Here is a 25,861-nt window from a genome sequence, read left to right as displayed (position 1 = left end):
TTATAAAAATTAATAACTTCCTGCGCTCTGTGTTAAATTCTTATTAATGAAGATAAACTAATATTGCTATATTATATTAATTGGTATATTTGGTACCAAGAAACTTCCTCTTTCACATAACAACTTGTGACCCAACTTTTTATGTTATTTAAGTCGACTAAAATTTTAAAAAATATTTTAAAATGTTAGAAAACTTCAGTTTAGTGAAAAGTAGGTTAATTATTAATAATCATGACCATGAGAAACAATCGAATCAAAGTTGTATTTGGTGTATTCCTAACACGACTGTAAATTTAGATCACGAAACATGAATAAAATTGGCACAGAAAAAAAGTCCCACTTCATTGCCTTGGCAAAAAAGAATCTGCCTAGGCTGCAAAAGTTTTTTGCTGTCGCTGAATCAACCAATGAAATTTAAGCCTACCCCTCTTATGTGTTGATGTTCTTACTGTCAATGGTTTGTGTTGCCAATGTCAATCACAGGTAACTGTCAAATGTCAATTGTCATAATCCAGTGGGTCAGAGCAGAGTTATAATAGCTGTCATTTATATCATCTTTGAAGTTTGACATGTTTTTATTAATTAACTTTAAATTTAATAATAATAGATGGCATCAGTAGCTATAAAATATTTGAAAAAAGTGAGGTAAAGTTTGTAAAAGTGGACTAAAGCTCAGTTTTTAAACTACATAAAGGCCAGACAATTATTTTGGAAATAAAAACAAAGACAAAACAAATCTTGTTCTTCTATATTTTCTTTGGAAATATGTGTAATATGTACTCGTATGTAAATGTTAAAATCACAAACATTTTAGGTGAAAATTCAACATTTGTATTTTTTTTTTTAATTCAAATTAAAATAGGAACTTTCTTCTAGTGCTGAAATATATGTTGGTACCGGGCAAACCGGAACTCTAAATTAACCAATCATCATGCACATCATGAATACTCTGATAATATGAAAATAATAATTAATAAAATTTATAATTTGGTGAACTCCATGAAAGTTTTGTTACGATTAACATTTTAAAATTAATTACAATAATGTTTTTGAACAATTTGCTCATGACATTAGAAAATATCGTGAGAAAAATTGAGGTTATAAGAAGTAACAACATTTAAAATGGTGTAAAATGATAATATTTGTAGAAGTTACCTGACGGAACGAAAGGTATTTTGATCAGTTATGCTATAATTTATCCTTTACAGATTTTAAAGGTGGCATACTCAGATAGGGATTATTTTAAATAGCTGGAAATGAAATATTAAACAAGAAGGAAAGGCCATCAACATTTTCATGTTCACTAAATTGGATCCAGTTCCACGTTTGAAAAAAAATAACATGTTTTAGTGTTTGCAATTGTATTGTTGATTACGTTTTGAATTTTTAGGTGTGCAGATTCTCGCGAAAAACCCTGTATAAACACTAACAAAATGGAACCTTGTAGTGAATACGTAAAAGAATTTTTGCTTTTCTATTTTACAGCATTTCATAAGTGTGTCTGGAACGTTGAAAGAGGACGGATAAAAGAAAGTTTATTTAAGTAAGAGCGAAAAAAAAATTCAATAGCAACAATTTTGTAAATTAGTGTTTAATTTTAGACACATCCTTGAGCCAATTTGTTTTACTGTCTTTACAAAAAATAATACTGTATAAATATAGTTTGATCGTTTCTATTACGAAATCGTAAAAAGCTTTGCATAATAAAACATTAATTAGACTTTCCTGTAGGCACTGCCAACGGTTATTTTACCATTGATTCTTATGGATAGACAGTCGACGCTATTTCTGGACGATTTCACGTAGCAACAACCTTAACAGGGACGTCGTAGATTCAGAGCGTCTCTTTTTAAGGGTTTTCTTGTTAAACTTATCTTAAATCGTTATCGGTGTATTTTTTAAATTATAAAATAATATATGTAAAACAATAATTTGTATTTGATATAGCTGATGATTTTTCAGGATAAATAAATTGCGAACATCAGATTAGTTCAACATTAAATTTCATAGTAAGTTGTCATTTTCAGTAATAGTGAAAAATGAAATGAAAGCGATTATGATAAACCATGCAGTTTACAATTTTCAAAAATATTTTTCACATGCATTTTTTAAAATGTATTATTTTCTAGTTAAGTGTAATTTTAATTACTACATATATTAATTTTTTCTGTTGTCTGAGTTATGTAAGCAATTAAGTATTAACAGCAATAAAATAATAATAATAATTATTGTTTTTATGTACAATGTTTAGCAAAACTGAAATTATTGTATTAAAGACATTCACAGTGATTGGCAACATCAGCATTCTTTAATAAATACTTAATTATAGTAGAGGGTTACGGAAATATTGAATGCACCCTGCTATCATGGAGACAGTAATTCTGACAGTGGATGGCATTTAAACGCTTTCCGTAGGGTTTCGTCAGTAATTAAGTTGAACCAGACCTTTAGCTGAGTCAGGTTCACCATTACCTCATTAACCTCATCAGGAAACCATTAAACGCTCCGTTTAATTGACAGATAATAACCCGTTAATAAAGTTGTAAAGTCCAAAACTCCACATTCAAACCTGAAATTTTGAACCTTACCGTTCAGCCAGGCCTGAAACTGAAACTCACCGAGTTCATACTCTGTTTCCTGATCCTCGGCTATGGTTTCCATGGTTGTTCCATGATCGTGATTGCATCACTGGCACTACCGTTTCGCTCCAAGTTTGATTTCGGGATTTCTAAGGGCCGCTTTTAACTCGGATCGAACACAGTCACCCTCACAACGGTCACTATTATGAGCCATTTCGTGCACAAAGAAACTGCTGAGGATGGTCGTCACTACACAACGTTCTCAACACTCGAACACCTGCGACGCTTCTGTCAATTCGCGTCGATCATCATCTAACTGTACAACAACGAAAAGCTTTTCCGGAGATTCCGGACTTATTCTTCGTCTGGAACAGGAGGGAATGGACGAGCGCACACGTCGCCTCTCCTTGGTTAGTATCGACAAGAAGGGGCGGTTATAAATAACGAAAAAAAAAAAATTGATTCGTAGAAACGGATAAATGTTTTAATGGGACATTTGAACAATTCACACGCAATGTCGCCGCTGCTACATGACGGTATTGACGCCGAGTACAATTACGATGACCCTTATTAAAACGAATTTATTGACGTAATTGACTCCGACGTAACTAAAATGCATAAATAATACTTGCGAAAAAAATAATAACATGGTGGTCGATGGCTGGAACGCGTCGGCTTGCTTACTTTTTTTAATTAAACTGAATGTCAGAGGTGGAGGGTTCGATTGCTGATAGCCTTAAATATTTCACGCGGAATGGGCGGGTTTTGTTTTAGAGAGATTTTATCGATACGCGCTTGTGGAAGTTCGGGTTTGTTTAGATGGGGAAAATAGCGAAAAGTGTACGCGCATGCAAACAACACGTGTCGAAGTTGCCGTCAGAGAACATTCATGAATATTACATCGAATTATTCTAATGATATGTTGGATTTTACAGTTGCGATTTGTTTTAATTTGAATGGATTAACCCCGTTCGACGGCTCGAAATAAAACTTTAATTCACCTGAAATTTACCCGTAAACATGGTATTACTTACACCGACGTAGGTACACTACACTTCGGTTTTTCACATTTCGTTCTACTTTAAATTTAAAAGTGCGCATTAATTTGCCTGCATTTTTCGTAAACTGGAATAAACCTAGCTGTTTTAGCCTTGATGTCAAGTTTATAAAAACGACTAACAAATCTTTTAATCGTGTTACGCCGGTCAGAATTTGATAGGTGTTCGCTAAGTGTGCAGTGTAGGAACGCAAGAGAGTGTATATATGGCTAACATAATAACATGTTCAACTTTCAAACATGCATGATTGTGTTTAAAAAACAAACACTAACTTTTGCATGATGTCAACAGGCTTCCCACAGGTGGTTTTTAATGGAAGATTAATGAACTGAAAGTTGTTATGATGATAAATTATTACCAACAGTTTATATATTTTCCAACGAAAATAGTACGGGCTTGACGACAACGTTCCGATCGGTGCTGGATAATGGATTTTTTAATTTAGAGTTGCTTGTTGAATGATACGTAACCAACAGTGATAAGGACGTAAGTACGTTTGACGCTGTTAAGGCTTTATGTCGAGTTACTTTGATTAGTATTGGTAATTTATTCATGCTGTTACAATACATACTACGTACATCTAGCATTCTGGTCCATTCGTCTACGAACGAGACATGCCTTCATCTTCCTTATACCATCACGCAAATTCTAAATTAACCTTTCCGTGAACTCACGTCAAAAATGGTCCAATGGCTGGTCGATAAATTTTCTATTCAAGAAGTGGTCCAACGCCGTCTGCATAACGACGTGTCGTGATTCTTCTTGATATTAACATGAATTTTGAATTATTCAACTTTTAAAAAAGCTGTACACATTTTGCCAAAGTGTTGGCGTTACACTTTTATACACCTATCACATTTATGTGTTACATTTCTAAAATTTACTTTTTGGCAATAATTCTTCAGTTACAATAGTTATTATAAAACAAATTTATTAATGCCTTCACCACAGTTACTCAGTAATATGTACCTCAATTTTTAAACTATACGTATAAAGCACATATCTAGTTATCGCCAAATATTACGAGTATGACACCTTCCGCCAGAAACCACGACTAGTGAAAATGTTCACTGCAGAAAGACAAATATACTTTGAAATGAAATAAGAAATTAATCAATAATGATTAAATAATTCCAAGCAAGTTTTATTATAAAAACCATAATTTATATTGTCACTTGACATTTATGGAAACGATTTGACAGATCTTGGAATCACTATTGACGTGGAAATTAACCTCGGATTTTGACCAAATGCAATCAAAGTTATAGCCAATTAATTAAAGACGTACCTACTGGTTCATTTTAACCATTAAAGTAATTAAAAAATATTTTTTATTTAAATTACCAAAATAAGACGAATTTTTAAATAGTAAAACAAAATTTTTACCATGTTTGCTCTCTTTGCCCAAAATGCCGAATTAAGTTGTTTATGTAGGTATATTAGGTAAAATATTTAATAATAGCCAAATGAGTAATAAATTAGTAGCACGGGTAGTTGAAGAATAATGCCGAATAACTTGTCCGTCAAAATTAGGTACTACATTGGTGTAGCAGACGGATGATTCTTTATGTATTCTAGATTTTTTAAAATATCATGAACTTGTTAAATATTCAGAAATATTAACGTCCTTAATGCTTTTCAAATTTTTATTATTTCCCGAGTGTAAGGTAAGGAAGTATTGTAATCGAGTCTGTCGGCCGACTCTCTACTTTTAATTTTTCTCGACCTTTCGTGACCCGTAGTGTACGAAGAACTAGCTCTGCCGTTTCTGTCCATCTGCCTGTCCGTCTGTCTGCCGTCCCGCTTTTTATTAGACAGATAATCTCCGAAAATACTGATGACGTCCCTTCAAAATTGTACATAGTAAATGGGTTTTAAATTGTATAAAATAACATAGTCCTGCACATGTAGTTTATGACTCCGTGTAGAGTTTTTACCCGAAACGTCCAGATTTTTGCAATTTTGCAACTTAATTTTGAATCCGCCAAACCGAATGCTTTGAAATCTTGCAGATGTTTTAAAGTTATGATAAGCATAAATTTTTTTTAATCAAAATATATTTGTTTATCCCCTCTAAAAAATTGATGACGTCAGCTCAAAATTTTCTGAATAAATCCTATCTAAAATGTCAAAAATATGATGAGTCTATGTTTGTGATTTATCATTCCATTCATATTTTTTGAATTTGCTTATGTAGGGTGACTGAAAAAATTAATGAATGCGTGAATTTATCTGATTGATTTAATCAGGAACGGCTCACACCATTTTCTCAAAAATTTTGGGAAGACAATATGGTTATTTATCAATTTCCATTTTACACTGAATAAAATAAGTCAGTGAAATGGAGAAAGGAGGTGGGCGGGGCTAAATTTAGCTTTTTTTTAGTTTTATGGCCAAGCGGTGGCCCTTCTTCGTTCCAGTGGCTACTCTTAATATTGTTCAGTCCAAACTTTGCAAGTTTTAGGCCCACCCACCCTTTTTTTCTTAGAAGATGTCATTTACCATAATCAATCTTATCTTAACAAGTACTACCCCGCCCACCCGCCCTCAATTTTCTTAGAGGGTATGTCGTTTACCACAATCAGTCTTATCTTATCAAGTAGTGGCCCCTCCCACCCACATTTTATTTTCTTAGAGGGTATGTCATTTACCAAATCAATCTTAACTTAGTAGATACTAGCCCCACCCAGACACGCTGTTCTCATTATAACGATTTTATCTTTCTTCAATTGAGATCTACCTTTCATTCGGACTAGACAAAAAAATTGGTCTAAAGAGTTTAGACAGTACTTCCCTCGCTGTCGGAAACTTGACGACTGCATGCCTATTGTGTTTTTTTTTTCTCATTACATTTTTGTAGTGGGAATTTAAAAAAAAATTGTGATGACGTCATCAACATTTTTGCAAGGACACGTATATCAGTTGGGATAGATGTAGTGTAATACTAAGAATAAAATTATTGTATTCCCAAATTTTCGGGAAAATGAATTGGGTCGTTTTGAATATTGATTTCTTATAATCAATAAAATAACGAAACAATTTACTCAGGTATACGGCGCCGGTGTGTAATATCTAGAGAGCGGATTTCTGTCGGGTTAGGCAAGGCCCAAACTAGGTACGGCTCGTACGGGATGCGAATTCATTGCGATTGCGGACTGCACTTCGTTTATTTGAGATTAGAATAAAGCTGTTTCGTTGCACTCTGCTGTTAATTCCCGTTCTCATTTACTTAGCCGTTTGATTAATAAATCGTTAATTATATTTATGGAATTAGTACCGATTAAACGTGACGTAGCCCGACAAAAATCCGCTGTCTGGTAATATGAAAGGCAACTGAAAATCGTTTATGTATAAACATTTTTAATTTAAGATGACAAGCGTAACAGCATACGTGAGAGTCAAACAGAGAAACTGTAAACAAAACGACCATCGGTTTTATTGCTTCGACTTCCGCTTATTATATAAAACATTGGGTTTTATTTTAATTCTTGACGGTGAAATTCACAATTGGTTGATTATAAACATGTCTATTCCACATTCGCGGAACCAAGTGACGGCATAAAACAAATGCAGGTCTGTAATGTTAAAGTCGATGTAAATAAGCGTGCTACCCTTATGTTTCAACCGAGTTTTTCCTTTAACAAATTTTGTGTCTACCAAATTGGGTTGGTTGGGGTGTAATACTAATAATAAGTGTTGCCTTTAATTTAATCAATAAAATAAATTGACTTCATTAATTTTTTTGAACCACCTCTTAAGAAAATCTAAAAAATATGAATGGAATGATATATCACAAGTACAAACTCATAATATTTTTTGCATTTTAGATAGGATTTATTCAGCAAAATTTAAGGGTGACGTCATCAATTTTTTTAGGAGGGATGAACAAATACATTTTGAACAAAAGTTTACCATGCTTATAATAACTTTAAAATATTCCCAAGATTTCAAAGCATTCGGTTTTGTAATTCCTGATTAAATCGATAAAATAAATTCACGCCTTCATTAATTTTTTTGAGTCACCCTGCATATGCAAATCCAAAAATATGAATGGAATGATAAATCACAAGTACAGACTCATCATATTTTGTACAATTTAGATACGATTTATTCGGCAAACTTTTGAGCTGACGTCATCAGTTTTTAGTAGAAGATAACCAAATATATTTTGACTAAAAATTTATTATGCTCTTTATAACCTTAAAACATCTGCAAGATTTCAAAGCATTTGGTTTTGTAGTTCCTGATTAAATCAATAAAATAAATTTACGCATTCATTAATTTTTTTGAGTCACCCTGTATATGCAAATCGAAAAAATTTGAATGGAATGATAAATCACAAGAAGAGACTCACCATATTTTGTACATTTTAGATAGGATTTATTCAGCAAAATTTTGTGGTGACGTCATAAATTTTTTAGGGGGGAGGACCAAATACATTTTGATCAAAAATTTACCATGCTTATGATAATTTTAAAATATCTTCAAGATTTCGAAGCATTCGGTTTTGTAGTTCCTGAGTAAATCAGTAAAATAAATTTACGCTTTCATTTATTTTCTTGAATCACCCTGTATATGCAAATCCAAAAAATATGAATGGAGTGATAGATCACAAGTACAGACTGATCATATTTTGTACATTTTAGATATGATTTATTCGGCAAATTTTCGAGCTGACGTCATCAAGTTTTTGGAGGGGATAAGCGAATATATTTTGACTAAACATTTATTATGCTCTTTATGACCTTAAAACATCTGCAAGATTTCAGAGCATTCGGTTTTGTAGTTCCTGATTAAATCAATAAAATAAATTTACGCATTCATTAATTTTTTGAGTCACCCTGTATATGCAAATCCAAAAAATATGAATGGAGTGATAAATTACAAGTACAGACTCATCATATTTTTACAGTTTAGATAGGATTTATTCGGCAAACTTTCGAGCTGACGTCATCAATTTTTTGGAGGGGATAAGCAAATATATTATTTTGACTAAACATTTATTATGCTCTTTATAACCTTAAAACATCTGCAAGATTTTAAAGCATTCGGTTTTGTAGTTTCTGAGTAAATCAGTAAAATAAATTTACGCATTCATTAATTTTTTTGAGTCACCCTGTATATGCAAATCCAAAAAATATGAATGGAGTGATAGATCACAAGTACAGACTCATCATATTTTGTACATTTTAGATATGATTTATTCCACACACTTTTGAGCTGACGTCATCAAGTTTTTGGAGGGGATAAGCAAATATTTTTTGACTAAAAATTTATGATGCTCTTTATAGCCTTAAAACATCTGCAACATTTCAAAGCATTCTGGTTAGCAGATTAAAAATTAAATTTCAAAATGTTGTTTTATAATTTTGATTTTTTTTTCCAAAAATCTGGACGTTTCGGGTGAAAAGTCGATTCAGAGTTGTAAACTACATGTGTAGGACTATGTTATTTTATACAATTGAAAACCCATTTACTATGTACAATTTTGAAGTGACGTCATCGCATTAGTGGTGGGGATGATTAGACAAATTTTGGTTAGCGTTTTACCATCTACATGATATTCTTAATATAAGTACAAAATTTCACAACTATCGGTCGAGTACTTTCGGAGATTATCTGTCTAATAAAAATCCGGGACGGCAGACGGACAGACGGACGGACAGACGGACGGACAGACGGACAGACGGACAGACGGACAGACAGACGGAAATGGGAGACCTATTTCTTCGTCTTCTAGGGGTCATGAAAGATCGAGAAAACGTAAAAGTAGAGAGTCGGCCGACGGACTCGATTACAATACTTCCTTTGCTTACGCTCGGGAAGTAAAAATCAATCACTTAAATGGTGGCGGAGCGGTTGGGGGGCGGGGAGGGGTGTGAATTATATGTTCTTTTGTAAAGTGAGAATGGGAACTAATAGAACGTAAGCTGTTAAGAAAAATCGTTAATCGTAATTTTTTTTGTTATAGTAACATTTATTTCTTATTTCTGAGGAAAAAAAATGAGAGAACGGATGAGTAGATGGGGCTAAGTTTAAATTTTTCATAAGAATTTTTTATAAGCAAGCAATACCCACCCCTTCTTCATACCAGTGATTACTCTTAACATTGTTCAGTCATTTACCAAAATCAAGTTTATGTTAATAAATACTAGCTATGCTCACTCGGCGTTTATTTTCTTAGGGGGTATGTAATTTACCACAATCAGTTTTATCTTAGCAAGTACTACACTGCCCAATCCAAGTTCATATATGTGTCTTTGCAAAAATGTTGATGAGGTCATCATATTTATTTCTTAATTTCTGATATGTGACGTTCTTGACATCTTTCACATATTTGTTGTTTTTATTATGCCTAATAGATTGGCAATTCTGAATTATTGGCAGCAGTGGTTGCATGTCAGTTCATAGTTGTCAATTTTGAGATGAGCGCGCCTAAAAACCAATGACCAGATGGCAGCTGCTGAATTGGTGCTGAAAATTTTCGTTTGACATCAGGTATGTCATCATAAAATTTTAAATAATCATGTTGCTAAGCTGACAAAAATTTACAAACATTAATAGTCACTCGGTATTTGCAATTTTTTAAATTTTATGATGCTATACATATAAATAATTTATTCTTCAATTTTTGACAGTTTTGGCAGCGATTCATGTTTTTCACATATCAGGTACTTTTATTATTTATTTTCTATCTATTTTTGACATTTCTAATAATTTGAGTTTTGTAATTATGTTGGGTTTCGAAATTTTCCACATTTAATGAGCGAACCGAATTGTGTTTTTCCTAAAAGTGAAACACTAGTCGCTATTTATTATTCTGGGGACTATTAACGATTGTGTTTTTTTATCAGGGTGACAACATATTATGCTCAAACATTTTGCAATGTAACTTTTAATCTGCAAAAGTAAATGGTACTAAAATTTGCAAGCGTTTTAAGATTATCGTTAACTTGGCAAATCGTTAATTGGTTCAATTCTGTCGAATAAATATTTCTTGAAATTTGTAAAATAAAATGATTCTGCATGTCTTATTTATGAATTTATTGTTGAGTTTTTACGTCTGACATTCAGGTTTTTGGGAGAAAAAGAATCCAAATTTTATATCAATATTTTACCATTTAATTTTGAAACTGCAAAAATCGAATACAGTGAAATCTTGCATCTAAGTATTTTAAGGTTATTGGAAACATCGTAAATCGTTGATCAAAATGTGTCTTACAGTTTCGCAGAATTTCTTCAAATTTATGAGTGTTTTTGGGAAAAAACTGAGAGGGTCTAATAAATTAATCAGTCTTCTCTGCGTCGATGAGACAAAATTAGTCAAATTTTATTTTCTTTTAACAGTGCTGATGCTTGCAATCTGAACGTGCTAATGGTTGAATTTTTTCGAAGTACATATAAATATAAACAGTCGAAGTTAAGCATGTACTGAGAAATTAAAAATATCTAGTTTCCCCGTTGGTTATCTGCCCTTTTATGGGGGGATGTTGACTATGATATTGGTTTTTAGTGTATAGAGGTTATCATAAAACGAAATTCGTAAAATCAAATTTATATAAAATATAATAGAAAATAGGTATCCTTACGTCCAGCTATTATCTCTTCATATCGTTTTTTTAAATATGTTTTTTTTTATTATTTAAATAAAGTTTTGAGCAGATGGCAGACCATGTTATTCCCCGCTAGTAGAATTAAGTGAACAATGGATTAAGCAGATGATCTATTATAAAGATGTGTAATTGCTGAACAACTCGGGAATGAATGAAATTAAAAATGTACTGTTTTGGACTAATTGATAATGGTCAATATACACAACCGATAAAATCGCAGTTGTAAATCTGTTGAATTTTTAAGCTTGAAAAAATTGGTTCGATGTCAATTGTATTTGAAACTTCCTAGTTGGGAATAATTCACTGGTCACTGCTTAAGACGAACCTCGGCAACATTGCAAGATTGTTAGTAGATTATGGAGATGATTAACGCTTCTAAAGGGGCATGAGGGGTAGGAATCTTACCGAACGATATATCGAGGAATTTCTGAAGAACAAAAACAAAAAGATTTTGCCACTAAGATCTTTTGTCCACGAGATCGAAACCACCGGGAATTGTTTAGTACATACAAACCAGCTCTACAGTCATTGCAATATCCCAAGAAAATAACACAAAGGAAATTAATATTGAAAGTAAGGTAACTTAGGTATACGACCAGTAACCAAACGTTTCGAAGGGTCGTACAATCCGTACAAATGAATTGTGAAGAACATTCAAGAATTGATGGAAATAATTGTTTTCAAAATAGTACTTTGCACAACTGCACTTTTAATTTTACTTTTAGTAAATTATACAGATTTATTATTAGATTTAAAGCTACTTTGATATCGTAAATCATCTTCATAAATATTTGGTTCAACAATAATAAATATATAAAATCTTGAACACCTTCAATTAGAACTAAAATGTATAAATATCGTAGAAAATTTGTAGATTAAATGATAAGGCAATGAGAAAATACGAAAGATAGTTTTATTCAAAAAACAAATGGATCAAAAACTGAAAGGAGAAAAATATTTGTAAAAATAATATATAGAGTTGAATTGTTGTTATTTCTACAGAGTAAGGGCATCTTGACGCTTTAACTGGAGATGACTTATAAATCTATAACGTAAAGTTACATTTCGTCTTATTAAACTTTTAATATGTAGACCTGCTTAGCTGTTTAAAGCACCGGCAACGAGATGGGAAGAACGAGAACACATCTTATTTCTTTTTGACATTTCTCGGAGCTCGGTGTGCCAACATTCGACAGTAACTTGCACGGCTGCCAACTAAGGTTGTTAAAATACCCATTTGTTTAGCGCAATAAATTTCCTCAATGGAAAAAAAATAGTCCAAAAAAACTTGTTTTATAAGGTCATTGTCGCCACAAGGGGCTCGTTTTAGAAACTTGAACTCATGTGATAATAGTGGACTATGCAAAACATGTTTTTTAAAATACTAAACTATTATCGGTATGACAGTAAAAATAGTGCTTTTATATTATTAACATTTATTAGAAGAATAAGCCTTTGCTAACAATGTTCGGTTCATAAATACGCTACATCTCTGCCGCATAAGAATGAAATATGAGACAACTTGAAAGAAAACGAGTCTTAGTTAGCCTTTTACGAAAATATAAGTTTAGTCCTTACTGCCACGAGCAAAATCCTAATGAAAGTGATATTTTCTGTATCGTGGAAAGTAATTTACGTCTAATATAACATTCTGTTTTAGGAGGCATTCTCAGAATGCTATTCCTCTTGCAACGCTTTTGTCAGGGGAGTAATGATAACAGATTTGCCGACTCGAAGAGTAATTTTCCTCCACTACATTCCTGCAAAAGCCGAAACGGTAAATAATGGCTTCCATTCAAATTTACTTTCAGGGCCTTTTAAGTATCCATTTAGAAGCCATAAATTGTGTAAAGGTGAAATAAATAGGTCCCACAAAGTTTCTTGGGTATTTGATATTTAATGATGCGAACAGCGGACGCACAGTTCACACAAAGCAGAACAAATCTGCGTAGGTCTGTTTCCATTATTCATTTTAATAAAGCTAAGCTAGAGTACAAGAAACTGGCGAACGTAGCAAATCACATTTAACCGGCGAAATTCAAGAAATGTTAAATTTGTAATGAAAGAGGCAATCCTGTAGCATAGTTTGCTGCAGCTGTTTGCAAGAACCAGACATCTTAATCCTTCCAGGAGTTAATAAAGACAAAATATTAATGGCAACAGAGAATTTTCCATTTTTCTGTACGGCTTTTATTCGTGTTTGTTATTAAACATCGTCAACTTGGTCTATAAGAAAAATGAAAACTTTCTGCCTTAATTTCTTTGCTGTCGTAATATTTTATTTGTGGAAAGTATACGCAACTTAGAAAGCAATAAAGTCTTTTCCAGAAGCTCAGGAAAGTTTCTTAGTGGTATTAAAAAAAGGTAAGCGATTGTGTACGTAATTGACATTCGGCCTACGCAAACGTCGCGTACTTGTAAGAATAAAAACGATCGAAACGAATAATTTTATTATTTTATTAGACACTTGGGAAAGGTGTACGGACTTTAAAAATTTTACCGGTCGATATACAGAACCTTATTGAATTAGATGGCGTGGGTTGTGATAAAATAGAAACGTGGACATATTACCCAGTGAGCTGATTTAAATATAAATGCAGTAACAATACATTAAAGTTTTTTAAATGTCTATTTTAATATGCTAATTTTATTTCTAACGAATAACGATATAATCGATTAAGTCACACAAATTAATTCTGACGTTCCTTTATAAAGGTGATTGACCAAAATTACTTCAAAATCGTTTTTTATTTTTAAATACATAGTCAATTCTAGCTTTTTTGTAAACAGCAATAAATGAAGTAATCATAATTACAGAAATATGGCTGAAAAGTTCAAAACAAAAATTGTTCCCATGAAACTTGAAGTATTGGAATCACTTTTTAGATTCATCTTAAAATTTATTTTGTGTACAGGTAACCGTTTTGAAGTAATTTCGAGTAACCAGTTGAAATCAAACGCTCTGCATATCAAGGGTTTCATTGTTCGTTAAGCAGGCTTCGCCGTAGATTTTTTTTGTGTAACAAAAAGTTATCAAAGCACTTTCTCCACTTTTGGCAAGCTTGCGTCCAACCATACTGGCTAAAAGGTAAATAAAAGAAAATTATGCTGTATGTTTATGCAGATACATTAAATTACATATACGCTCAGAACGTAAATGTAATTTTCTAAAATGTTTAAAATTCCTAGTTTTTATTGCTTTTTTAACGCACGATGAAGTATATTTATCATTTTTTTACCCTTTCGGATGTAAAAATTTATTTTCATAGTTCTCCTAGCGTCGGTTATGAAGCCATTATACGAAAACATCAACGGCAACGATGTTTTTTATTTTGCGGTTGGACTTTGTTATTATTAAGGCGTACAACCAACGTCAAAAATAATTAATTCGTTCCGTTGAGAGATTTTAGAATGTTTATATTTTTATTCATTAACGCACACGACTAAAAAAGTGACATTTTTTTTAAAGTGCAATACTCTTATTAATTTTTTATTGCTGCATTAAAATTGAACTGTTTCAGAGCAACAAAGTTAGCATTTCTTTCCACTTGTCGATCAAACAATTTAAAATGAGATAAGTTTAAATAACTAAAACACAAATGGTAAGTATTATATACCCTTATACAAATTTTTTGGAGTGTGAATGGTCTGTGTTAATGTCAAATTTAAAAGTGAATTTACTCGGTGGGTTAGGTGCTTCCATTTATATTAAACAGAACTCTTGGAATGACAGAACCTATTAAAATTTAAAGTTTGAACTTGATATTAGAAGCAACTGAGGTAGAATTTCATACTGAAATCCAGTCTCTTAAAAAAATTAAATCAAATCGAGCCACACAGCGTGAAATTCATTTCAATTCCGTCACGTAAATTCACACTATTCAGCTTCATCAGGTGTTTATTCAAATATTCATAAAAATACCGGAAACCGAGACCATACATTTTCGTGGTATAATTATTATTAGTGGAACAGATATTATCCTGTTGTCACGCAAAAAATAGTTTAATGTAAATCGATTTGTCTAAAACAATGGAATAAAAAACAGAATATCCACAAGCTTTCATGTGATTTTTCTACTTATATGATTTTCAGTAAAATTACAATTTGATTACATTTAAAACTAAAAAATAAAAATGTAAAAATTGAATAACTAATCAAAAATTTATACGAGAACGTTGAGTTGCGGATAATTTGTGATAATAGTCCCCTTACACTTTTATTGCTTTTCTACTTTTCTAATAAAAAAAGAAATAAGCTAATATTAAATTTTCTAATGTTTGTTACTTATTTATACCACATAACGTTATTTAGACTTTTTCAATTTTAATTAACTACCTACATTTTAGATTGGCGGTAATCCAAAAGCACTACTCAGAGCTATACTTACAGGTAAACAAAAAATTAATTAGGCCAGAAATTTAAATGAGTGTCCTACAAATACGATCTATAAAATTTCATTTATTCAGTTGGTACACAAAATATTCAAAAATGGTTTTTTGTTATTTTTCCAATAACTTTACAATGCTAGATTTTGTGTTGGCTGAAAAATCACAGGATATAAATTCCATAAATGATAATTTTTTGTAAAATAGTGTTCCCTTTTAAGTTTAAACCGCAAAATCGACTGTTCCTCTCAAAACTTAGGTTATAGATTATTCTAGCAAGCACTTCGATCCAACTAAAATACTGCATCTATAAAAAGAACGTCATACTTAAAATCCGAAAAATATTGACCATGATCTATTCGTGGAGTTCATAATAATAAATATTTACGGTGTATTTCATTTTCAGATCACAACCAGGAAATCTGAAGAGGCAGTGAAAGAAATATGATCTAACGAAAATAAGGAAGAAAAACGTATTCGAACTGCTGAATGTTAACTCAATAAAGTGTAAAACACTGAAAAATGTAGGCCCACGCGTAGCGCCATACTTTATTGACTAAGATAAGTGTGTCGTGTGTCTAGGGCATACGGTTCGAGTTACGATCGTTTCTGGGACAATTTACATAAATGCGAAGACATTTCTTTTTTTTATGAAAATATAGTTGAAGTATTTTTACGTGAACTGATTGTGACTGTTGGTTAATATAATTATTTTAGGTGATTTAGAAGCTATTTAAGTAAGACTTTATTTTGAGAAATGAAGATCCCAAATTATGAAGTTGTTTATGTGTTTAGAATATGTAATTATTAATAAGCAAATCTGAGATGCGATGCCGCGTGTTAATGTAATTTCAGAAAATTAAAATAAATAAATTTGTGTGTTTAAAGTAAAAATTGTTTACGACCGTTCGAAACTGTAAAATTATGTGAACTTCCTGGATGACGAGAAAGGTATTCGATGTATAATAAAATAACCGTATATTTTTGCAGCAAATTGACCTTTCTTTGTAGCACGCAGGAGACGCTTGTAGTTCACTACACCTTCATTATAATATTGCAAAAAAAAAATTAATTATGTTAGGTACATAATTACTAATTTTGAGAGGTACTAGCTTGAACAAGAACATATTGAAGAAAAATGTTTTAAAGAAGACGTTATGAGGCAGCTTGTACAAAAGTAACGATGAAAAAGATTAACATGCACTACCTATACGGTGATAGATACGTGTTAAATGTCAAACTATTCACTTGGTAGGACAGATAGAGCAAGTAATAAAGCTCGTCATATGTTTCACTTAAAAGAGTGTGAACACACAGAAACTCTGCTGTTTTTACATTGTTAATTAAAGAAGCAAAAAAGGTTTTTTTTAGGTTATATGATATCATTTGCATACTCTGAACGCCTTTGAACCACTTGATGCTTTTTGTTTGTTCTTTTTCGAGTTCATCATAAACCAAACTCTTTGTATAGTTTTAATGAATCTTTTGAATGTAGTCAATTTTGCTAACATCTGTCTTTACACCGTAGTGGCTTACGTAAATAAGTGTATATTTTTTACCATTAACTTGCGTAATGCGTTTGCTAATAAGTAACACACAGTTACCACTGTTATTATTATTACTAACGAAAACAAAACAGTTAAAATAATAATCTCCATAGGGTGGGAAAAGATTCTAATGGCGTAAATGATATTCCTGTTTTGCTGTTGCAGCATGTTGGAAATTGTATTAAGCGATACGTCGAATTTTTCTTAATTTCTTTCTTCATGACTTCCAAAACATTACCAGTGCAAAAATGATTATTCTTTAAATAATCTCTCAAATTACAAAATATTTGCTCTACTAAAATTGCTATTTGGAACGCGTTCTCTGAAGCGTAATGTAAAGCACCATTTTTATATTCTTTTAATGCCACAAATTTTGCATAAAGTTCTTTTATCTACAAATTCCAATTTCTAGGTAAAGCTAAATTTTCTTTTCCTTTAGGAACATCGTTTTCTTTTCTGTTATTATTTTTAATATTACTCAAAAAAACACTAAAGGTGTTGTTTTGTCGGTTTCGTAACTTGAGTTATTTGAAACGTCCAAATATTGAGAAACTGATAAAAGTTTTAAGTCATATTTAAATTGAATGGCGGATGTCTTGACCGAATTTAGGAAAATACATTTTCTAAACAATCTTGAGAAAGTTTCGATGTTAATAAATATGAGTATTTTTTTTCGTTCAAAAACAAGTTTTACAGGTCTAAAATTGATGTTGTAGTCAGTATAACACCTTTTGAATAGGCTTCCAAACTGCTTTTTCAAATTTGTCACGAGCGACTTTTAAGTTTAAAAATAACTTAATGAACTCTTGAAGGAATTTTATAGTTTCCCTGTAGACAGCCATATTAAGCTTGCTCAAGGCCAAAATAGTTGATCTAGAACTAATCAACTGGAACCAGTTATGTACAACATCAATAAAAACAGCTATCCTTAGAGAAGATTTGTCTTCTCTCTCCTCTTCCGGATCAAATTTTATTCCACAACTAACATTTCGATTCAAAACGTTTAGAGAATTTGACACCTTCATTTTGTTAAAATGGTTAGATTGTAAAAGATCCACATTTAATTTAGACTCAAATTGCAGCTCAAATTTGCCTTCTTCTTCACAAAAATCTTTAATGTGTTGCACGTCAACCAAATCAGAAGTTTGATATTATTTTAATATCAGAAACATGGCTGAATGATTCTGTTTTTAACAATGAATTATTACCAGGTGATTCTTATCATATTGTTCGGTGTGATCGCAAATTTGCTAGTGTAAATCGTTCAAAAGGTGGTGGTGTTCTTCTTGCGTTATCCAATAAATATACCTGTACAGTAATTGATACAACACATTTTTCCGCTATAGTTCCTTTAATTGATATAGTTTTATGCAAATGTGTAATTCATACTTTTCATATTGTTTTAGGCGTTGTCTATATATCCCCTGATGTTTCAGCTAATGATCTTGATACGTTTACTTCAGCACTTGAACAATTCTTATTTAATGAGAAATTTATATTGATTGGTGACTTTAATGTTCCAGATTATGTTACTTCAAATAAACCTTTATCGAGTAAGTCAATTTCTTTGCAGCATTTTATTGATATCTTGGACATAACTCAGTATAATGATGTTATGAATTCTGATAATAAATTATTAGATTTAGTATTTGCAAATAAGCAATGGCAAATGTCAGTTACTCAATGCAATCATCCATTAGTTAGAGAAGATGTACTTCATCCTGTGTTGTTAATAACACTTGATGGTTTAGAAACTTCGAAACCTCTTAAATTTCCTCCAAATAATAAACGGGTGTACAATTTTCGTAAAGCGAATTTTCCATTGTTATATGATGCATTACTTAATATTGACTGGGCTTATCTTAAAGATTTAGATAATGTTAATCACGCTGTAGATCATTTTTATTCTGTATTATATAATATATTTGATGCGCATGTTCCAAAAAAGTGTCCCCGTAAAACAAGGTATCCCGTATGGTTCACATCTCAAATTATAGCTAATTTAAGAAACAAAGAAAATTATAGACGTAAATGGATAACAACTCACAATGAAACATATCAACTTGAATTTAAACGTCTCCGCAGTCTAGTGAAAATGCAGATTTCTGAAGCTCATAATTCTTACCTCGATTTAGTTCAAAGAAATCTTAATTCGAATCCTTCTAATTTATGGAACTATTTAAACCAACGACGTAGTTCTACAAGAATTCCTGGTCGAGTTCACAATGGTTTATCCGAATACACTGATCCACAAAGTATAGTTAATGCTTTTGCAGAAAATTTTTCGAAATCATATTCAAGTGATTCTCCACACATTCCATCTCAATCTTCCAGTAACGCTTTACCATTTCAATTTCCTTACGTCAGCCCAGTTGAACTTATTAATATAATGTCCAAGTTTCATGATAAATTCACAGCGGGAGACGATCTAATCCCGAGTTTCATTGTTCGGGATTGTAGATATGCATTTGCGGAACCATTATCACTTATTTTCAACCTTGCCATTAAAACTTCAACCTTTCCATCAAAGTGGAAATGCGCCAGGATCTGCCCAATTTTGAAGAAAGGTGATAGTTCAGATGTGTTAAATTACAGACAGATTTCTATATTGCCAAATTTTTCGAAAGTTTTTAAACAATCACTATATTTAACAATCTACAGTAATGTGAAAAAATATATCTCTCCCTATCAGCATGGCTTCGTTAGTGGTCGGTCTACAGTTAGTAATTTAGCCACTATCACGCAATATTTAAGTGAAGTAATTGATATTCGAGGTTAAGCTGATGTAGTCTACACTGATTTCACTCGAGCTTTTGATTCAATTCAACATAGTATTCTTCTGCAAAAGCTTGATTTGTATGGATTGTCGGAGGATTCATTGCTGTTAATGCGTTCTTATTTAAAAGACAGAACATCTTACGTTGCTTATAGTGGTTATGTGTCTTATAAATTCTCAGTTAATTCCGGAGTTCCGCAGGGCTCTAATCTTGGTCCTCTTTTATACATTCTATTTATTAATGATCTACTCGAACAATTTAGTTGGCCAGTCCTTGCATACGCTGATGATATTAAACTATATCACTCCATTGGCAGTGCAGTTGATGTAGATATCTTGCAGAATAATATCAATCTGATGATTAGTTGGTGTGACATGTTTAAGTTGCCATTGAACAAGGAAAAATGTTTTCTTGTCAAATACAGCCGTAAAAAAACTTCAACTCAATCGTCCTATGTGTTGGGAAATCATATTATTAAGCAAAAGAATTGCATGAAGGATCTAGGAGTAACTTTTGATTCCGAATTATCATTTCTTCCACATCTAGAGGTTGTTTGCACATCGGCGTATAAATCATTAGGTTTTGTTATGAGAACATGTAGGCATTTTTCTGACTGAACTTTAATTAAACAACTTTATTTTGCATATGTGTTAAGTAAAATTGAGTATGCAAGTCTTGTATGGAACCCTATTTATGTATCTCATATTATGGCCTTAGAGAAAATTCACAGACGGTTTTTAAAATATTTATCATTTAAAATTGATGGAGTTTATCCACAGATTGGTACTGATCAGCAAAATTTGCAAAGTCGACATAATATGAAGTCATTATTACAAAGGAGAGAAATGTGCTGTGCAAAATTTGCTTATAAGTTAATACACAATAAGATTGACTGTGCATTTTTACTTTCCAAATTACATTTTATGTGCCACGTTTAGCATCACGATATGAAGCAAGTTTTCAAGTGCCAACGGCGAGAACAAATGTTTTACAACGTTCACCGATTCATGTCATGTGTAAAGCTGTAGATAATGTATATAATGATGTATTTTGTTAGGGACACCCAGAAATTTGTTATATTTTTTCTTTTTTTATTGTTAATTTTCTTTATTTAACTTTATTTTGTTAAACACACTTAATAATTGTTATTAATATTGTCCTATAAGTGGTAAATCTGTTGGACAATAAAGAACATATTATTATTATTATTATTAATATTATTATTTATAAGTTATATCCACTGGTCCCAGATCCAAATTTCAGCTTCAAAGATTTACTGACTGTTTGCTCGGAACATTTTTTGAATATTTTCCTTTTTAGAGTCTCAATTTGATCCTTTGTTAATATATTTCCCAAATTTTTCCTTAAATTTGCATTACACACTTTTTGCAAGAATAATTTCTGGCTTAATTTTTTGTTACTAATTTTTAACATCCTAACCTATTTTCTTAGGGTTTTGGTTTTTTGATAAGCATGACATTTACTGAAATCCCACACTGTATGATCAACGCTAAGACTAGTTTGATGTTTTGTATTTAAAATTGTACATTGAACGCACTGTAACACCTCAGTCTTACATTCCTTGACATTGTGAGATCCAGAACATTTGGGGCATATTGGAAGTTTGTGAGAACATTATTTATAGTAATGATGGTAGCCACAACACTGGTAACACAATTTTATATCAATGGCGACATAAACAATACAATTTATGGCTGGCTATCCTAATTAAGTCGCGTAGCTGTGGCCATTTCAGTAGATGTGGTTTATAATGTAAATGACATGGTTAGGGAACTAATTTTTGATAAGAACATGTGAATCGACGGCGATTGGGCGGTTTGCTGGCATGGTTCGAGAGAGAACGAGAAAGCATTTCATTTCAATACAGGGGTTGCATCCCATTGGTTTTTGTTTGTTAGCCCTCCTGATGCCGGGTGGAGTCTCCACTTTTTGGCGAAGTAGTAAACGCTTAGTTTTGGTCAATTTTTGTCATTTCTCCGGTCGGGGTTTTGTAGTGCGCAACTCGTTCCTTCTCGACGCGAAATTTGCTTTTATTTGTTAATTTTGTTCAGAGGCTTTAGTTTTTATTTTGTTCAAAGTGTTTCAATTCCCAATTCTGATTTCCGTAATATCTTTTTTTCCCATCATTTAGCATTACTTTCAAAGCAGGTACATGTAAACTTCGATTTGGGTGGTTATTATCTGGCACATTTTCCGTTAAAATTCCGTCTTCTTCTTCATCTTTTGCTTCTTCTTCCTCGTCCATTGCTTCTTCTTCTCCACCTTGCAGAAAACTGGGATCTCGAATGGGACTGATGGAACTTGCTTCGGATATTTTGTCCTTCTGAGATAAGTTCATTCCCAGACTTTGAGCCTTATGTGTAGCATCGTCTTTTGCTCTATTTGTTTGTTTTAATATTTCTGCAACCGTTCGTAGTATCAGCTTTGTCATCCCGATTTGATTTTTACTATGTACCAATTTTTTGTTCTTCCCGAGGAAAATAAAAAACGTCTCCTACAAGTTGTAAACATTTAGAAATATATATCGAAACAGTATACTCGAGTGTGCACGGTCATATTCACATGTATAAATTAAGTACCAAGATCTGTGCTGATTTCATTAATTGCTTGAATACGGCTAAAATGTCTTAATATGTCTATCAAAGAGTAGTTTACCACTGATGAAAATGTAGTGGTCATTGATCGGGTCTGTCTAAATATCTTTTCACAAGGCTGGCTGCTATACAATCAAGGCAAAAACGTATCTTTTGTCATACTTGAGGAGATACCGTCATCCACTTTACTAAGTTTTTCAATTATTTTCAGAAGTCCATGAGCGTTAAGCTCGTTACAGGTGTAAATATTCAAACAATTGTTTCCTAAAGCGTAATCTTTACTTTCCATAATCCATTGTTCCCATAATCGAACGAAAAACGTCACATACCACAAATAATAAATTCTTTTCAATATATCCACAGAAGAAAATCCCAAAATTTTAATATTATATTTTGATGCTTCAGCTTCAAAGAAAGCGGTTGCCACTACTAAAAATTGTAAGGCAAAATGCGTACGTGCTTTCTTCTAATGGTTGGGCCATATGTACATAAGCATTTATGTAAATGGCTTCTTTTTCAAAAGCATTTTTAATGTCTTCTACGGAATTGACAACAAAATTATCTGACGACGGAAACCCGGTGACATTATTCAACGGCAAGAGAAAACCAACCATTTTATTACTTTTTGGGTCGTACTGTATTTTATTTTAGAAGTTTATTGTTAGTGATACTGAGTGTCTTTGCGTGTTAGTGAGTGTGGTGGGGCCGGTTTTGATTTTTGTGCATACAGTAAAGAATCCTCAAAATGCCTAAGGTAAAATCATCCATGAAAGATAAAATCAAATTATGGTTAGGGAATAATTTGGACACTAATTTTCAATTTCCTTCTTCAACCAAAGACAATGAGTTATTCTGCAAAGTGTGTGGAAAAGTTGTAGGTAAACATTTAAAATACTGAAGCTTGAATTATGTTCACATTTTTGTTTCCTAGTTTAACTGCGAAAAAAAAATCACACTTTGAACAACACTGCAGTGGCGATGCACATAAAAAGAACGAGAATAAATCCAGTAAACATACTTTATTAAACATTTGTTCCGACAATGATTTTACGAAATTTTGCACCGATTTATGTAGGGCATTTACCGCAGCAAATATTCCATGGAATAAAGTTAGTTGTCCTGAGTTTAAAAATTTTATGCATAAATATACAGGAAGGCATTTACCCTCAGAAAACACTGTGAGAAAACATTATTTACCAAAAGATTACGATATGGTGAGTACTAGAATTGTTTTTTTTTAACTTTTTAACATACATTTTATAATTTCCAGGTAACTAAACAAATTAGAAATTCTGTTGGCAATAATGATATATGGATTAGCGTCGATGAGAGGAGGGACAGATTAGGAAGATGCATAGCCCATTTAATAATTGGAAAGTTATCTTCTGAAGAAGCTGGCCGTCCATTTCTACTAGCTTTGAAGCAGCTTGATAAAACTAATAGCAACACAATCTCGAGATTTATAAACGAATCATTGGGTGTGCTATTGATAATTTTAAGCATTGAAATTATTATAATTTATTGAATTGTTAATTTGTAGCTTTATTGTGGCCAAAAGGAACTGAACATAAAAAAGTTAAATGGTTTGGATCAGATGGTGCTTCATACATGATCAAAACTGGTACTAATTTGAAGGTGTTTTATGAAAATATAACACACTTAACATGTATGGCAAATGGGTTACATTTAATGTCTGAAACAATTAGACTGTAAAAGTACTAATAAGAGTAGAATTTTATAAAAACAGTTTACCAAATACACCTCTCCCACCTGAACCTGTATTAACCAGGTGGGGCACTTGGATTCAAGCAGCACTTTTTTATGCAGAACAATTTGATGTTTTAAAACAAGTCAGTAAATATATAATGGTTTTTTTACTATCAATCTTATATTGAATATTTTTAGGTTGTATTGTCATTTGAAGCCACAGATGCACAAAGCATTAAAAAAACTCAAGAATTCCTGAATAAAGCAAACGTTAAAAATGAACTCTTGTACATTAAAACTCACTTTAAAATTATTGCTGATGCAATAGAACAATTAGAAACTATAGGTTCAAAATTAAACCAAAGTATGGAAATTGGTGGAAAAAGTGTATACATCTTTAAAAAACACACCAGGAAAGGTGGGGGAAATGGCGTTCTAAAAATTATGTTCTCTATTAAAAAAGAATCCAGAATACGATTTTATATGTTCAGTAAATAACGTAATTTGCGGTAATGGAAATGCTACCAACAATACATACATAAATGAAAACGTAGATTGTTCAATATTTAATTTTGCACCCATCAATTCTTGTGATGTGGAACGCACGTTTTCAAAACTTAAAAGTGTTTGAAGTGATCAAAGGTGTAAATTCACAATTGAAAATTTAGAGAAATACATAGTTTGCTTTTGTAAGTCCTTTTAAATACCTTAATTAATATTTTATTTTTTGTTAAGTGCGACTTGCTTTAATTTGATCACCATTTTTTTGCGATAACTTAGAATTAGTGGACGTAACTATAGATCGTTTATTTATTTTATCATTTTTTTTGTTTGTTACACAAAATATTTGTTTCTATAATGTTTTGTTTAATGTTTGCTTTTTAAATATATATTTTTTTGATGTATGCTTTTTCGTTGAGCAAATATTTTTTCCACCAGGTTTTTAACCTAAACCAAGATTTTTATAACCTAATTCGTCAATTTTGGGACTGTCGAATTTTGTATAAATGAATAAAGACCAGCGAACAGTAAGATAAATGTATATTGATAGTGACAAGTGTTAGGATAAATAAGAATGATAAGGATAGAATATTATGTGACCGTGCGGTCGAGATAGTTGAATGTTAGTTACGAATTGAGAATTGTGAATTGAATGTGTATGAATGAGTTAAGAATTAAGAATAAATGCTACCCTGTGTTCCAAGGTGGGGGTGGCTCTGGCTCCCACCCTTACGGGTGGGGATGGGTGAAACAGGTCCCCGCCAGAGGCTCTAACATACCCCCCGCCTTGAAACAATTACATTGTTTTAAGACCAAAAATAAACTATATGGAATATTAGAATGATAAATACAAATGAAATTACATGAATGGGATGGATATTGTTACAGAAAGCAATGAACATGAAGAAACGCATTAAACTTAAAAAAAAAGATATCTAAGACAAATTACATTGGTACAATATCAGCGAATACACAATATTTACAATAAACCTAAAAGTAAATTTACAACAATTATAATGTACCAAATCAATGAATAATACGACGAGTGAACAATATGGGGAATGAATATAACAATGGT

At 32.0% G+C, this 25,861-nt stretch overlaps 1 protein-coding gene and 1 long non-coding RNA gene across 7 annotated transcripts in view; one reads left to right on the top strand and one right to left on the bottom strand.

Moving 5' to 3' along the window:
- Positions 1-25,861, bottom strand: part of LOC135144640 (inaD-like protein) — a 501,533-nt gene that overhangs the window by 70,750 nt on the left and 404,922 nt on the right. The gene's annotated exons all lie outside the window — the stretch shown is intronic.
- On the top strand, positions 23,395-24,579 carry LOC135144759 (uncharacterized). Its single transcript, XR_010283223.1, has 5 exons — positions 23,395-23,453; positions 23,507-23,789; positions 23,846-24,053; positions 24,116-24,425; positions 24,481-24,579. It is a non-coding gene; the product is annotated as an uncharacterized LOC135144759 (long non-coding RNA).

This window comes from Zophobas morio, unplaced genomic scaffold, assembly GCF_036711695.1.
Source record: "Zophobas morio isolate AGI-343-1 ecotype UQ-CSIRO unplaced genomic scaffold, CSIRO_AGI_Zmor_V1 ptg000108l, whole genome shotgun sequence".
In the NCBI taxonomy this organism is placed as follows: Eukaryota; Metazoa; Arthropoda; class Insecta; order Coleoptera; family Tenebrionidae; genus Zophobas; species Zophobas morio.
The sequence above is the reverse complement of the archived record's forward strand: the minus strand, read 5'-3'. Positions and strand labels throughout refer to the sequence as shown.